Source organism: Pithys albifrons, chromosome 5 (genome assembly GCF_047495875.1).
Source record: "Pithys albifrons albifrons isolate INPA30051 chromosome 5, PitAlb_v1, whole genome shotgun sequence".
NCBI lineage: Eukaryota > Metazoa > Chordata > Aves > Passeriformes > Thamnophilidae > Pithys > Pithys albifrons.
This window is the reverse complement of record NC_092462.1, coordinates 47,608,163-47,625,249: the sequence shown is the minus strand read 5'-3', so window position 1 is coordinate 47,625,249 and position 17,087 is coordinate 47,608,163. Positions and strand designations below refer to the sequence as shown.

Genomic DNA, 17,087 nt, shown 5'->3' with positions numbered 1-17,087 from the left:
GGTTACTAGCTTTATCCCTTCATAATGCAGGCTACAAAGGTATTCTCACCAATCTTGGTGTTTGCAAGTGGCTTTGTTTTGAGGAAGGAAGGGGAAATTATTTGTGTAATCCATTTTAGCTATTCAGTCTGAGAAAACTGACACTAAAAAGGATGGGGGTGGGGATCAAGTATGTTTTAGAATATCTTCTGTTTTAATAATAAAAACAAATGTTTGTAGAGCATGTTTGTCAGTATCTTTTGAACAATGTTGATTAAATTAAGTAAGATAAAATCAAATTGCTTCACTACAGTTAGTTATCTGACTAATTTTTGAAGGTTTATACTTTTAGAATTTCTAGCATTTGGGGGCATGGAAAAAAGATAAAAATGTGACTAATACTAGTAACCCTTCCTCTCCCATGAAATGTATAGATTTATAATTACTTTTCAAATGTTCATGGTTAAGCTGCTGGAGACTTCAGAGTTCTGGGGCATTAACTGAGCCTAATAGTGGGGAGTCGCTCTTCACAAGTAGAACCCTGGGTTGCAGGGAGGTAGGTCCAACAGGAGCCCAGAAGACGCCTGACCAGAACCTTGCTGCGTCACTTATAGCCACTGACTGTCAGCTCCACAGACATTTCCTAGGATTTCTCAGGCTCCCTTGAATGGCAGCAGTTGTTTGGGTTTCACAGGTAAGGCTGCAGGAAAAAGAAGCAAGCTGATTTTGGCCACTGAAGTGGAAAAACGAAATAATCTTCTATGTCATAAAAACATACTTTCAAGATCCCCCATGTGACTGCAAGTAGTATTGTACTGCCTGCACTCTGCTGTGTTGTCCCCTGTGGCATGCACCAGTAGGACCAGGGCAGCAAGAGTACCGGGGTTCCACCATGAGGATGAGCATCCCCAGCAATACTCACCATACAGCTTCTCTTTGGGGCTATGTATGGCACTTCTAGAGTCACGAACATCTGCACTGTATCTTACTGGCCTCTTGCACTTGACAAGGGACAGGAATTTCTCCAGGAGTGACAGGAGTTGATCCAGAGGATGCGCTTCCCAAGTGGCCTTTGTTATTCTGCCAGTTAATCCCAGCAGGAAGCATATTACCCGCTTCCTTACAGCCTCTGTCCCAAACAGCTGGGATGAAAAAATACATTTTATGATCTTTAATCCTTCTTTGCTTTTTAATTTTATTTTTTTATTGCTCCTTAATGAAGGTGCCTTGCCAGCCTCAGCTCATGCAGCATTCAACATTTTAGATTTTTCTATGACACAGTACAACATTGGGGAAGATTCTGGTTTTGGGAAAACTGCTGAAGGCCTCTCTCTAGCACTAGGAAAGCTCTGCATCCCTCTCTGCGCTGTATGTGTGTGTGTGCTGGTATAGGGCAGCTGTGATAAGCAGTGTTCTGCAGGCAAACACCCCACCGGGGCAGGCAGTGCGGTTTGTCCAAACCCCTCTGGCCTCTTCTTTAAATGGCTTTCGGAACAAATCTCCTTTTGATCATCTTTGTAAGCTATTGTTGCAATTACGTAGTATCCCCAGGCCATGAGATGGTCATGTGTGCCCATCACCACCCCAGCACTTTTCTTATCACAAGTAATAGATGGATCTATCTCCTTGGGATCAGAACAGAGCTGTCAGCTCTGCCTGGAGCACTGCCTGTGCGAATGACCATGTGATGGTGTTTTGGACCTACTCTTGTCATTTGTTCAAAGCAAGGAGCATTTCTCATTCCTCCTGAGGTGAAGGATGGGAGGGAAGAGGAAGGCTGAAGGAGAACCATGCTTTGTTATGTTTTTCATGGCAAAAAATAGCTGTCCTAGTTACAGCGGCTAGGACCAGTTTATCACTGTGTGGGTGTAACCAAAACTGTGTATTCTACACCCTCTAGTCATTTCTCATGAACAGTTAATCGTTTGCAGCTGCTGCCCAGAGCACACCTGACACCTCAGGCTACAAACTGGGTGTTAGAGAACTCTGGGAGACATGGGAATGTTTCTTTGTTTTCACATCACTTTGGGATAACTCCCCTCCAAGGAGTCATTAGCACCTTCACACCCAGTCTGAGGGATCATGTCTGCTAATGGACCATCAAAGATTCCAAAAATATCCCATGACTCACTGAGTTAAATCACCCATTGTGAAACTCCTTGCCCTGGGAGGAGGTACAGGGCATTCCCACCTGAACCTGAGCATATATAATCTTGGGATCTGGGGACTTCTGGTACCACTCCTCCTCCTCCTCAGAGGAGGACCAGAACCTCAACAGGACTCTGACTGCCACTCTTGACCAGACTGTGACCATCATCCTCTCAGGAGGACCACTTGGGGCTCAGCACAGGGGCTAACAAACACCATTCTGTTTATGCCCCAGAGTGCTGGGTTATACATCTGGTTGTTGTGGGTTAAAACCAATTTTTTCTCTGTGTCATTGTATTTATTGTAATCTTTTTAGTAAATTGTAACTGTGACTTGTAATCTCTCTTGAGTCAGGTTCACCTCTCCCACCGGTTTACCTTGAAACCAGCACAGTAGTTCAGACTGAGAATATCCCATCCGTGCTTCCTCACACTTTACCCTTAGTTCAGAGTTAGAGAAAAATGAGAGTCTTGATAGAACGTCGAAATATTTTGCATTATACAGTGAAGGGCCATTACAAAGGATGAAAAAGTGTCTGTAAATCAGCTGGGAAGTAAGAATTTCGATGTTTTCATTTACTGTCTAGTATCCGGACAGTCCAAGGAATCACTTGTATGACAAGAGAAATATTTTCAGAAATAACACTCTAAGAAATAAGGGTGTTTTCTTGGCCTGATGCCTGCAACTTTTGTAGAGCAACACATGGCTGGTGTTGCCAGCTCAGAGAGTGCATGCAGATTCATCACATTTTTAAGATTTCTTCTGATACCAAAAGCCTCTCTGAAGTAGAGCCTGATTTACACACAAGCCCATGGATATGCATAAATTAGAGCTATGGACAAGTATCACACCTTGCCTGTCCACCCAAGCCTTCTCCTTCCAGTGCAAGAACACATATGAAAAGGTTGCAGCTTTATCCTTGTGTGCAGCTGTCCTAGTTCAGCAGGAGGGATCAGCTAACCCTGTGTGCAGGCAATCAAAGCTGTGTATTCTACCCCCTCTATTCATTCCCCAAGGACAATGGGCCATTAGCAGCAGCTGCCCAGGGAGCCATTATCACCTTCACACCCAGCCTGAGGGGGGCAGAGCTGCTAATGGGCCATCAACAGTTCAATACCCCCTGCCTCCCAGAGTTAATCACCCATTGTGTGAGTCCCCGCCCAGGGGGAGGGACTGGGTCCTCCCTGAGGGTACATAAGTGGTGGGTAAGAAGACCTTGGGAACTTCTCGTGGGATCCAGAGGAGCAGCAGGACCTTGACAGAAGGAGATCACCGCTCTCACCCAGACCACAGCCCTCGCCTACACCAACAGGTTTTTCATTTCCTTTTGCTCTGGATTTGGGGGAACCACAGGGGTCTCAGCACAAGGGCAAACAAACCCCCTTGGGTTTGTGCCCCAGGGCACTGGGTTATACTGCTCGGGTTTTGTGAGTTGAAAGCAATTTCCCTTTTGTGTCAGTGTTTTTATTGTAATATTATTATTAAATTTTAGCTCTGACTTATAATCTCTCTCGTGGTGAGTTCATTTCCCCTGCTGGTTCGCCTTTAAACCAGCACAGCAGCCAGTTCTAGAGCAAAAAAAGATGGCACAGAGAATCATTTACCCCAATTGCACTGTGCCATGAGATCATTGCAGTCGTGTGTTGAGCTACCTAGGTTGTTTGGCACCAAAACTGTAATCTGGCTATGTACAAGCCTAACTGCAGCAATACCTACAAGTATGGTTAAAGCTGATCTACAACATATCAGCTGGAGAAGGAAATGTATGTGCTCCTTTGCACAAGCAACTTGAACAAAAATTGTATTGTTTTTCCTCTATGACAAAAAAAAATGGCCTCTGGGGCTCAGTGGAAGTTTAGAAAAGAAACTCAAATCGACTTTCCTACACTGAAGCATTATTATTCTCAGGGATGGGTCTTCCTTCAGCCTAACTACTAAAGAGCTTAACCATCAATTAGATGGTTATTTTAAATTAAAAAGAGCAATTTTTCTGGTGGCAGATTAAACATGAATTACACACTGGCACCCATTTGTCTACATTCAAATTCCTATCAAAATATGGAATCACTCAATGAATCAAGAAGTGAGAGGGAGAAAAGGGAGGAAAGCCAAACTTTGTGATGTCAGAGCCAACTGGCTGGGCTGGGCTGGGCTGAGCATCTCATGAGATGGTTATACCTCCTATGAAATCTGGTGTAGCTGGAGGCCATTCCCTCAGTGGGGAGGCCATGACAGACTTTTTTGCAAACTCACATGAAAGGGAAAGCCAACATAGCAACAGTGCCAAGGTGGCAGAGCTGCGGAGGGATTCAGCTTTTGAAGTGTATAAGAGTTTGTGAGCGGATGAATAAAGTTGCCTGTTGCTGCTGACTTCTGTGAAGTCGTCTCTGCAGGTCACAAACCCGCCTCCCTCCGTTAGTCAGACACCCAGCAAAGACACAAATCATGGAAGGATCCAGCCTCAAACCTAATCATCTATCAGAACTTCAGCTGTTTCCCTGGAAAATTAATTCTAGTATTTAGCATTGTGGTCTTGGACAACAGCCCCATTAGCTGCTTCAGAGGAGGTTGGAAACAGCTCCCCCAGTACCTGCACCTTGGGAATAGCTGCCTCATGGCAGGGCTGTGTCTTCTTAACCCAAGGCAGGGACTGATATTTGGTACCTTGCACCATAAGGCTGGATATTTCTTCTAACTCTCGATCCTCCCCACAGTTTCGTGGTGGGTATTTGTGATGAATCTCTTCCACTACATTTCTTTTTAAGAGCCCCAAAATGAGCAAAGCCTTCTTCAAAAGAAAATGAGTCAAATATTTTCCTACTTCCCTGAGCAGTCTTTTGTGCAGACTTGATACAGTTGGTAATGAGGTTCCAGGTCATTTCTTATTCTGGGTACCATCTGCTGCAGTGGAAAATAACAACCAAGTGTATTTTACAAACACCATATGATTATGGTTCATTTTGTCTAATAATGTCCAAAACCTGTCTCCTGACTATGTATATGCTGAACTTGAAAAGAACATTGTTGAACATCAGTACAGCTTCAGATAGTCTATCACTTCCAAGCAGACATATTCGATATAATTCTTTTGCTATAGATTTTAGCATTTTACCCCGAGTATAGAAATTGGGCTTTACAGGGCTGCTGTGACAGCCAGCTCTACATCTATGCATTATGACTTATGCATATTATGCATATTGTGCCATGGCTATGCATGACAGACTAACTGTGGAGACTCTACAAGAAGAAAAAATAATTTAGAACTCACATTATTCTTTCACCTATCCTTTGTGTAACATTTTTAGTATTACTGTCAAGAGGCCTTTTGTCATGAAAAAAGATCTGATTATTTTTGAGAAGTCTGTCAAGAAAACTGTTTTACCAACTGCCCACAGATGCAACTTGCTAAACTAACTGGTTGCCTCTGAGGGTCCTCAGTTACTAGGATAGCTCCTGCCAAAGCATCTTCTTTATTTCATACCTACCAGTGCTTTCCAGCATCCACATGTAGTCCTTGTGCATCTGCTCTTCTCCTACATGCTCTACCACAGAAGTATGTGGGAGGAACTATATAGAAAGGATAAAAACAGGTAGGCTAGGTGTCCTGAGGGCTTGGAAGGCATGGATTCTGTGCTATTTTGTCTGTGCAGTCTGAACAAGACAGCTCAAAGCACAGTCACATAGCTCCTGAGAGAGCCTGGCACAGGCACCATCATTCAACCTATCCAACCTACAGCTCCCTTGAGACATACTCCATGGGGATGGCACCCAGCTCCACTGCCTGAAGGAGTTACTCTGGGGACAAGGAGACAGAGCAATCTGGAGTAATTGCAGAGCTAACTTGGTCTGGAAGATAAAAATCTTTCTGACAGAAATAGTTTAACTACTGGCAGCAACATAGTATGTACCTTCCAGTTTTGTTTGTTTTTGCAGCTACAATTAATTCACTTCTTTGTAAAATTTTAGATCATGAATAACAAAATATGTTAAATAAAAACAGGTCTAATACTAATGCCTGCACCATTTCATTAAGGGCCTTATTAAAACAGAGGTTGTTCTCACTATGTTTTGCTTAAAGAAGTTTTCATTTCGTGCTTAGACACCACACAAACCAGCATCTTTCCGGTCCTTGAGCAAGAAGGGTTTTGTGCCGTGTGGTATGAAGAGCAAGCTGAAATCAAGAAGTGTCAAAGCTCTTGCCTTCTGGTTTTTTTCCTAACCTACATTTGCCTGTTGTTCAGGGAAACAGCAACCTGTGGCAGATCATTCAAGGAATATTTTTCAATCATATTAATTATATTGTAAGATTTGAAATCAGGTAGATAATGACTGCAAAATTACCCCTTAAATCAGGTCATTAATAAATGCATAGATTGCCTTTACTTTTTCTTGGTTTATTTAAGCTTTTCTCCCAGGATTTAGCATTTTTATTGAAATCTTTCTGATGTCTGCAGTGGACTGGGCAGAGGCAGAACAAGGAGGAGGGACCACAGTGCAAGCAGGTTGCAACATCTGCCCACAGGAGCAGGGGTGAGGATGTGTCTTCCTCACCTGCCACCTAAAATGTATGAGGTGATTTCTGAGCACCGACCTTTTCCACCTGCGGAGCACAGATTCTCTTTTTGATTCTCTTATTTTTAGTCTGCATGCCATGACCAATCATACCTTTTGGGATGTTTTTTCCTCTTTTCCACCCCACGTTCTTGTTTAGAAACAGATTTTAAGTAGTCTTTCACTAACCAGATTGGCCACTGTTTTCTTCTATTTTCCTCTTCAGTACAACATTGCCTAGTATTCATTTCAATGTCTTATTTACAAAACTAACTCTAGAAAAGATCATTCTCCCTCTTTTAGTCTCAGACATTACTTCATCTAATTGCAACACTGTGAATGAGGATTTGATAAGTGGTACTGAGTAGGAGTGAGTCCATTTACACTGCTGGCTACATCTGGTCACAACTGTCTTCCCAAGCACTAAATTGTCTCCTACCTCAGGCTTGGCCATAGTGAAAATATGCTTGAACAAATGAGAAGACAAATAGAAAACAATATACTCATATCTATTAAAAAAAATAAAATACTTTGTTGTTTAATAAAAAGTAGCTGTCAAAACCAGGAGCAGAAGTTTTCAGAATTCAGTAAAACTATCAACAGTCCATGGTGCAATCTGATTTGCAAATAGCCTCCTCCTTGGGGCAGCCATGCTGTGGTGGGAGGCTAAGCTTCACCAGGTGACATACCAGCCATGCTGTCCTTCAGCAAGATAGTGGATGCCCTCTCTGTTTGGGCTTTGCCCACCAGCAGCATGGTCTCCTTGATGCTCTTGCTGCATGGCATCAGACCGGGGTGGGAAATCTTCATCTGCAGAGATGAATTTAAGCAGGAAATACACATCGATGCACTTAGAAAGAAAGCTGGTCTGGACAAAGTTGTAAACTGGGACCTTCATGAAGCCTTGGTCATGTTGGTACTGACAAAGGGCAAAAAAAATGAGATGGAAAAGCTTATAGATTGAGAGAAAGACTTTAAAGAATGATCATCAATTGCCATCATGAGCAAAGCAGACTCAATGCGACACTTAGAGGCGTGTTTTAGTGGTGGTCTTGGCAGTGTCAGATTAACAGTTGGACTGGATGTGTTAGAGGTCTTTTTCAACCCAAACAATTGGTGGAAACAGTCAGTTCAAAGTTTCCTTTTCTTCACTATTTTTGCTCTTCACATTTTTTTTTTTACTATTTTATTATCCCTAGATGTATGTTTGGATTTGTTCCATTTTGGAGGTCACATTTTGCACAGTCCATTAATTTCCAATTCATTATCCAAACAGGTTTTCAAAAACATTTCAGCATAGGCAAGATCACAACCTTTATTTATTAACTTTTCTTTAGATATTTATTTCCTTATATGTACTCATTTACCTTTTTTATGTATATATTTACCTATTTACCTTTATTTATTTAATTAAACAGGCACATACTTAAAAAAACATACATAAAATACTGTCATGTCAAGGCATAGAAGCAGAATCAATATTTAAAAAACATATTTGAAAGAAAGCACATGTTTTTGCATGTGTGTGTGTGAATGTGTACTCTCAGGATGTGTAATTTGTTTGTTTTAGCAGGGTGTGATGCTAATTGTAGTGTACTGAGTTCTTTGAACATGGGCTTTGTGTGTGGGTTTCCTCTGAAGAACCATTTAGGCTGCATGTATTTTTAAAGTAAAATTAGATGCCTGTGGAAGTTTTACAGTAATTCGGTTTCAATTTAGGGCTGTTTTTTGAACCAGAACAAATAGCTGAGTATTTGTTGCCCTGAATGTTACAAAATGCAGTCACCAGGCAAAAATCAAGCATCTCTGAAAATTATTATTTTGGCTACATAATCAAGCAAGCAATTACTGCATTATCTACAAAGTATGCTCATACATTATTAATAGATTTTCAGAGAAAAAGGTTTCAGTAAATGCAGTTTTTCTGGCTTTTATGATATTCGAGACCCAGATGTAATTCTAACGGATGGAAAATACTTCATGGCTTGTCATTTCTCAGTTTAAGATGCAGTTTGGTTGGGCACGAGAGACAGTAAGGAGGGAGCAGAAAGGACAGAAGGATATGGACATTTGTGTAAGTGATTACAGACATCCTTCCTATGTGTCATGCATATCCATAGCCAGAGAGCCAATTTTCCAGTGGAAAAGGATTTAATGAATGCAAACAGTATAGTGTGCTGTGCTATATACAGGACATTGTATTCACAAGTTCAGATATACAATCAGGCAAGCATTTTTCACTGAGCACCAGTTTCATGTGATGCAGAGGGAGTATTTTCAGAGTTGGGAAGAGAGCCCAAGTGAGGTGCTTGCTGACCTTTGATGTTCTGGGCTGCAGTGACTTTACAAACTAATTCCCATCTTCAAAAGCATCTTAAAGCAGGATTAATTTCAGTTAATTTTGGCTGTCTGAACGTTAGGCATCCTAGCCAAGCTCTCACTGCAGTTTATTTGTGCAGCCAACAGAGAGACTCCTTCACCTGTCTGGGATACTTACCCTGTGGCAGCATGAATCACTCAAGATTACAAAGCTGGCATTTATACTGCTGAAGCTGTAGGAGGTGAATCTTTTAAACATTAAAGTTTCAGTCAGTTTGTAATGACTTTTGGAAGTGGAAATTAGTTTTCCAATTAATTTGGGGAAGTGAGTGTTGCCTCAGTCCTGATACAACCAAGGAATGCAGTCTTCTCATTGAGCTGCATGCCATAAACTAATGTTACCAGCTAGGAAAAAAGTTCACAGCCTGGTTTCTCTGATCTCTCTGCGTCCTACTCTGCTTCCTTTTCTAAAAGATAGTTGAAAGTGTGTCCTAAAATGTCAGCAGGAAATACCTGTGCCTTATGGACAAATAGCCCAGACTGCTTGGGGACTCATCAGCCAAGATTGCTTTAAAGATAAAGAAAACATGAACAAGACCTAGCAGGGAAAGATCTGCTTAGAACTTCTACTAGTGCCAAAAAGTCTACTAGAAGGAAGTTGGTGTAGAGTGTCTGTTTGTGTGTGTGTGTGTGTGTGTGTGTGTGGGCAGGCTGGCATCACAATAATTAGTTATACAAATTAGCACTAATGGGTGGCAGTACCAAATGACATGGGATAGATTCATCCTTGGCATGAGTAGGGGTAATTAATCCTAAGTGCACCCTTGTGGTATAGGTAAGTATTATTACCCCAGTTTGAATGACACAGAGAGATGATGTTTTGCCCTTGGCAATTCAGCTTTCCAGAAGACTGACTAACATAATTTATGGTGGAGGATTACACTATTCTCTTTAGATGACATTTCTTGTAACATTGCAACACTACCCCATAAAGAGATGTAGAGGGTAGTTAGTTTTAGAAAGCTGATGCACAGCTAGAAAATTCAGCAAGCAAGTTCATGTTGGGGTGATCTGGAAAACCTCTGAATACACAATACAGCAATGTTTATGCTGGCACGAACGTGTCAGTGAGGAAAACTTGCTTTTCAGCAATGGAAATTTTGTAAGCATCTTTTTTCTTTTGAAAATTCACACTCATGGTACATAAACAACAGCTCTGCTTAGTTTTTGAGGTTTTGTATAGAACAGTTCCTGCTGGGGGTATAGGCTTTTCTGTGCAGCACATAAACCATCGTCATGCAGGGCTTGAGGCTGTTCCCCTCCCCAGTTCATTTGCTGGTGAAGACCAGCAATGCCCATCAGCTCAAAAAGTGCTGCTGCACATTGGTAAATCTCCCAAGCAAAGGAACATTTTAAAGTCACACCTTCAAAGATGTCCTATCCATAGCAAGAGGAGATTTAAACTGTATACCATATGTTTAGCATATAAAGGTTTCAACACATAGTAAGTTACAGCTGGACAGACAGATTGTACATTGAATTTCCTCTGTAGCAATCTGTAAAGCCCACAAGCTATTTGCATTTCCGGCATGTTCTCATTCAGTGCAAATAATTCTAACAACAGTAATAATAATAATCTATTAAGACACAGAAATCTAGCTTTCTGGGCTAAGAATGAAGCTTTGAAACAAATAAGAACAAGCAATCTAGATTGGCTGGAGTTTAAGCAATACTGTTGGTATATGTATCTAAAGCTAGGATCTTGTGGGAAAAAAATAGCATCTTACTACAAGACAAAATCATAACCAGACTGAATTATGGCTGCACAATGTTTACTGGATTGCACAGGGAAAAAAGATATTTTCTATGCCCAGTTCAGCTTTTAAAATGTCTGAGGCAATGAGTTTATTCCTTAAATTTTGCATTTCCTTAAGTTTTAAAATTACTTAAAATGTTTAAAATACAAACTTTGGTTTCTTTTCTCCGAGAACTATTGCTTAAGACTATGCTGAAACTGTCAGAAGCAAATAGTCTTTGAATACTTTCTTAACGTGAAGTTTGGGATACAGGACACTAGCCTATTTGAGCTAATGTGCATTAGTATAAAAGGTCTTACCAAAAATTATTTGAGACACACCAAGAGACAGGTTATCATAACATCCTCATATGTTCCCTTCTGTGGAACTGTATGAGGGCCTTCCTATACAATACAAAAAAAGTTTTCAGTTAGTCTTTAGAGAAATCTTGGTACCTATAAGCATTTAGGTAAGTATTAAAAATATTAAAATAAAATGCCTTTTTAATCATGTAGGTAACCTAACAAACTAAACCCTGACATTATACACTTGGACAAATGGCCATGGCTAAAAACTTCCCCCCTGCCCACTAGGCTGTCCTGTCCCCTCAGAAAGGCAGGGGCTGAGAGGCACAAATTCAGGATGGGGCAGATTAGCATGATAAGCAAGTGCCAGAGTCCATTAAAGATGTCACCTGCTGGGTCCTTTCCCATGAAACATGTGGTTCCCAGCAGGAGTGCCTGGGCTGGTCCTGGTCCCTTGTGAGGATCAAAGGTAGGTGCTAGTGCCCAGGGACCACATCACTTCAAGTTTTACAGTTAAAATCTGTCCCTCAAACTTCTCCTTAAATAAGGTGCAAGCCAGGCTTTACGTGCAAGGAGTGTGCACCTGACATAAAGTAGTGAGGCTTTCCCCATCTTCTGCTGGGGTGTCACTGCCAGCTGCTTCCCAGTGCAAGGTGGAAGAGACCTGTGTTGAGAGCTTAAGCAGCAAAATGTCAGCTCAGCTTCTGAGATCCCCTCTCCGATCTCCCTTAAATCATAGGGAACGGAGCCACTGGAGTGCCATTTCTGTCCCGTTCTGAGCCCCTGTGGTCATATGGGGGACATTTTGCAATCTGTAATGTCAAGACTCCAAAAGCATTGGTTTTTCATCCATATTCAGAAAGAAACAGGGTGGAAGACACTCAAATGTCTTCAGAAACCATTGAGACCAAAATAATTTAAAGTCATTGCTTCTCTTGTGGAGACAGCAGTTGTTGCTCTGGTTGAGCTGTGTTGTAGACTGAGGAGAGAATAAAGGTCTCATAAGTCTGGAAAAGAGACTTACAAAGATTTCTTACTGAGAAAAACAGTGTAGAAACTGGACTGTCTCTTCTTTAAAATTATATACTACCACTGAAAAGATCACTGCTACACTGCACTCTTTCGAGTGTATTTGTGTTCATACACACATGTGTACACAAGGAGAGAGGGAGAAAAGAAACCCCCTGACCCGGACGGTTTCAGTTTAGTACCCCCATTGCAAAATGTAGGTGGTTTATTATATTTTTCTCTGGGTGGAAAGGAAGCAAAAGGCCCTTACCGGGAAAGCCATGAGGCCTCCTGTCCCGTGAGCTGCAGATGCTCAGGAAGCCGAGGCACTGGTGTGGCTTGTGCATAGGAAGCGCTGCCCCCCTCACCCAGACTCAGCACAGCGGCCGGCGGCCCCCAGCCCGCGCTGCTGCGCCAACCCCCAGCGCTTATCTAAGGTGCGGCCGCTTCCTCACACCCCGGCTGTGTGGCAACCTGCTGCTGTTCAGTTGCATAACAAAGCAGTTGCATAAGAGTATCTTAAGAAAGGATCGAATAATTAACAGTGAATAACTGCCACCGCATGTTTTGAGTATCTGAATCTGGACAATGGTTAGGGGGAAAATAAAGCAGCATGAGAGAATCTGTTTCCTGAAATGGTACACAGCTAAATTAAGTCCAGTGTCACCTTTCCCAAAGACTTGGCCTTAGTTAGTCCAGACCAAAACAGAAGGAGTCTAATCATTTGCCTATTTAAGGACTCATTCTCTAATCCTTGGGCATGGGCTTTTATCTAATGATGGACTATCTTTCACAAGCCCAGGGAAAAATGAAAATCCTTGCTCTTGCAACCTCTTGCACATCCTCTGGGTTCTGGCCCAGCTCAGCCTGATGTGCCCCTGTGTCATCCCTCACTACAAAACCAAAGCAATGCCTGTTTTGGCACATCGTGAATATATTGCACTAAAGTTACCCATGCATGACTTGGTCAAGTACAACTCTCTACCAAGAAAGAGACACAGAAACTTGCTGAGAGATGGGATAAACAGCATCAGTAGGGTCATCTCCCCCTGAAATAGCTGCAGATGAGAGCTGCCTCTGTATCTGCTAAGAGAATATATGAGCACAGGGGACATTTTGCAGAAAACCTGGCTTTGCATTAAAGTACCATGGTAGGGTGAGCAAGCAACGATTCTCTTGGTGTCCGCGCCCAGGTGACAGAACTGGGGACAATTTTATTAACTTTTTGTTCACTGTTGTATCACCATTTCTTAACCCCTGCAAGAGAAAGAATAATATCCCCAAACTTTGTCAAATTAGGCAGGTGAGTTTGCAGGAAGCCACAGGGCAGTTAGAAACCCTGGAACAGAAGACATGTTGGAAATAAGAAACCTCATACATGGGCATTCATGTCCACTACCACATTATAGCAACTTCTATTTACAAAGTAAAAAAGATTTCTCATTGCAGAAAGCTGTTTAGCTCCTTGAACAAGGAGCTTTAACTCATGCAGTTATTGATAATCACTGCCAACTTACAGCAAAAAGGAGAAAAGCTCTTTTCTGCTGATGAAATCCAAGTCTTTGGATGGGATAGTCAATGAGTTACATTGGTAGGAACTCAAAATGGCACTACCTGGGAACCCAAAATCCCATATGAGTCAGGAGCCTCCTGACATTGTAATTGCATTACCCACCACCTAAAGCTCTAGCAGAGGATCAGCATAGATCTGGGAGCCTTCTTCAGCCTTTTGGCAAGTGTAGGGAGAATGCCATCAAAAATTTATACAGGTTACCACCCTTACCTTAATACATGGTGGCAGACATGTGCCAAAGTGCTGGGCAGGATGAGTATTCCTTCTTTGGTAACCTAAGGTAGTGCTCTGGTATATAAAGAAAATGATCTGTTATTATTCATCATCCATAATAAAATGGCATTAAGTCAGAACATGCTATTAACTCTTTAGTGGCTGGACTTGGATTCTTCCAGTGTGAGTTACACACTAATGTGAAATGCATTATGCTTTTATGGTAAAATCCCACTGACTGCACCAAGAGGTTAATTAAACCAGAGAGAAGAAAATAAAGAGGCTTTTAGAATGAATTATTCAGGATATCATTAAAAATCAGGCACACATGAGAAGCATGATACTTAGAAATCCTAAATGTAAACACACTTTCCTGGATTAATGCAAGATTAAGAAGATAAATAGAAGTTATATACAGCAGAGTTAGCCTGCATACCTTTAAGAACCACTTTTTAATTGTAAACATTTTTGGTGCAGAGGACTAAGAAGCATGAGATGAATGCTCTAAGGAGAGCAGTATCAGACCTCAGAAAGCTCTGTCACTCTGCACTGACCACTTGGGTCTCCTTTCATCACAGACCTTCTCCTCTCTGCTTCTGGTAACACAGGCTGGGGTACAGCAAATGGAAACATGCCCTGACTACTGACACTGAATCACCAAGTGCCCTGATCCCTGGGGCACCACTGGAGCAGTTTTGGGGTGTAAACAGTCACCACCTGCCTTTGTTCCCCAATGAATGCTTGGTTGTGCAGACTCAGATGTTCATACAGCCCAATGGCACTGGCTGCTCCACAATTGAGGAAATCAAAACATATAGAACCCAGATTTTCTTGAGGGAGGCAAAGAAAGGGTCAGTAGTCTTCCTTCTGCCTTGGCCCCAGGCTGGGCATGACTGTAACAATGGGGATGTTTTTCTTTCTTCCCACTCATGTCTCTGCTCTCAGAGCTGGTTTTGACCAAATTGGCCAGCTTAACTCTACACCAGCCCCCTCGGTGTGTGAGTCACCTCCTGAGCTCTCAGATGTATGAGAAGTCTCACACACAGATGCTTTTTTTCTGAGAAGACTTTGCTTGACAGATGCTATGGTGATCATCAGATTCACCAAGACTGGCCCTTGTGGTATTTTCTGAACAATGAATTCTTTATTTGTCTCCTCTTGTGAAGCTAGAGTGGTGCCACTGGTATTTTCAGCTGTACAATGGCTATTTTACACTTTGAAGAAACAACAAATGCATGAATTAATATGAACTTTCTGGGCCTGAGTCTCATAGTTAGCAAGTCTCCACTTGGGCAATGAAAAGTGAGATTATAGTATGTATAAATTACACTTATGCCTCATATGCAGTCCCATTACACAGTCAGAAAGATATCAAAAGGTATATGAACATTAGGCCTCAGTCTAGATTACTTCTATTTGAGTCAGGCAGGGGATGGAAGAAATTTACAGTGATAAAACATAGTGCTTATCTCTGAATCTGTGAGACCCTTTGTCTTAAGATGTCTTGAGGTGTAGTGTGCAGATCATTTTAAAAGCTGTAATAGAGGGAGAATTGGGAGTTGTGCTCTGTAACCCTTCACTCTCTCTGCTTAATAGAACGATTTGATAATACAAACTCTTGAATGCAATTTCTTTTCCTTATTAGTCAGCTGAAAACAATTATGTCTTTACCTTAAGAGTAACTCCCTTCTATTTCCATTGAGAAATGTCTAGTGTGGAAATGAAAAGATCCTGATTCCCCCAAGTCAACTCAAGTATTTGAAAATTAATACTGCGAAACATTCACTTGAACTCTTCATGTTGAGGAGCAGTTAAAGAACAAGACTTGGGGATCCCAAGGATGCTGCAAACTCTTGTCCCAGTGCAGCAGTTCAAAATGACGAATGTTTTGCAAGTTCAAGGATCTATGTCAAGTCTTTGCCACAGTGAGGGGGGCATTCTTGTAAGGTCAGCTGCTGTCATGAGATGTTTGCTGTGATCCTCCCTCTTAAATGGATTAACATGGGCACTTCCTCAGCCTGGATTTGGCCAGAGGGATAAATTTCTAGGGGAAGTCTAAACCCAGTGTTTTATGATGTTTCACAAAATTCATACTCCACAGAAGAATAATTACCCACCACTAAAGAAAACCCCATTTCTCCATCAAGCCAGAGACGTGACCATTGAGTTTTGAGGAGTCTTTCTTTCTGATCACCTTTTCTGGTTTCATCTTTAACTTGCAAGATGAACACTGTGTTTTAAGCCAGCTAATGCCTAGTCCCTGCTACCATGACCAACACTCTCACATGAGAGACTAACTACTAAGTGCCAAATAATGTCCTTGGGAAAACACGCTCTTTGCTCTTAAGTCCAGTCTACTTTGTTAATGGTGGTCACACTGACTCAGCAGCTGCTGCTGTGAAACTCACAGGCTCCAGACTGACTGTCCTGCACAGGGTCAAGCCACTACACAAGCCAGCTGGGCAGCCTGAGGTGCACTGAGGGGCATGCATGGGCACAGAGGGTGTTAGGGAGGACTTACAGGAGGTATTTCAGTGGCTGCTGACTGGACTTCTCCCAGGTGAACTGGTGAGAGACAACACAGCACTGCCAAGAACTTTCCAGATCTGCAAGGGAAAGTGGTGGATGGGTTGACAAGGGACTTAGGTCTGGGTGAACATCCCTAAAGCTGCCAGCCTCCCCACATCACTCACTTTGCATGTACAAAACGTTTGGTTTGCCACACTATGACCTGCGTCTCAGAGTTATTTTCATAAAGGAGCCTGGCTCCTCCGCCAGCCTCACTGTATGCTGCCCAGCCACTTCTCCATCTGTTCTTGACACCTCCCATCTCACCCCACAGCTTCCCAAATGCATCCCACTTTTAAACAGTTCCGCCCTGTAATTCCCTGTAATTCTGTAATTCAGATAGGCAATTTTAGTATTATTAAATTTCTGACATCTCAGTTGCCGCTGGCTTTTACTCATCTTAATTTAGAAATCTGTGCCTAGTGTGGCAGATACCTTCAGTCTGTGCAATGCTTCTGCCCTAATCCATGTGGCCATAGCCTTCAAACTCCATGGTCTAGCAAGTGCAGGGCACACAACACTCTACAAAAATATGCCCCAGGGTCTGGGGTTTTTTTTGTAGGGCAGAGTCATCTACATACCCTGCTATTGTGGCTTTAAGTGCAGATGTCTCACAAATGTGCAGAA

The 17,087-nt window shown here is 42.2% G+C and overlaps 1 long non-coding RNA gene across 1 annotated transcript; it reads right to left on the bottom strand.

The window, feature by feature from the left end:
- Nucleotides 1-7,190: 7,190 nt before the first annotated feature.
- On the bottom strand, nt 7,191-12,481 carry LOC139671894 (uncharacterized). Its single transcript, XR_011697809.1, has 3 exons — nt 12,378-12,481; nt 11,114-11,197; nt 7,191-7,597 (listed from the first exon to the last, which is right to left on the bottom strand). It is a non-coding gene; the product is annotated as an uncharacterized lncRNA (long non-coding RNA).
- Between the last annotated feature and the right edge of the window lie 4,606 nt (nt 12,482-17,087).